Genomic DNA, 413 nt, shown 5'->3' with positions numbered 1-413 from the left:
TCACATATTTAACAAGTGCCCAATAATGGCTCCGTGGCATTTGCTGGGGGAGCTGATGTGGATAATTATGGAAAAAAAAAAACGATGGATAACAGCTCATCCACAGGCTTTGCTTCCAGGGAAAAGCCAGAACACAGCACCAGCTCCACATCCCAGTGCTGCACTGGAAATTCAGGATTGCATTCCCAAGCTTGTTACATTTCCTTTGATTTTATTGAAAAAAAAATTAAAATTAAAAATCCTTGGATTCATCTCAGCTGGTGCCATGGATTGGGAGTTGTTTTCCAAAGGGCAGATTGGCATCAAACCTGGAAAATTTGTGGAAAATTTTGGGATTTTATTAATAATCTTAAATTCCTTGCTGAGTGGGTGATCCTCAGTTTTATTGCTCTCATTTCAAGCTATAAATATTT

Source organism: Vidua macroura, chromosome 16, assembly GCF_024509145.1.
Source record: "Vidua macroura isolate BioBank_ID:100142 chromosome 16, ASM2450914v1, whole genome shotgun sequence".
NCBI lineage: Eukaryota > Metazoa > Chordata > Aves > Passeriformes > Viduidae > Vidua > Vidua macroura.
Note: the sequence above shows the minus strand (reverse complement) of the source record.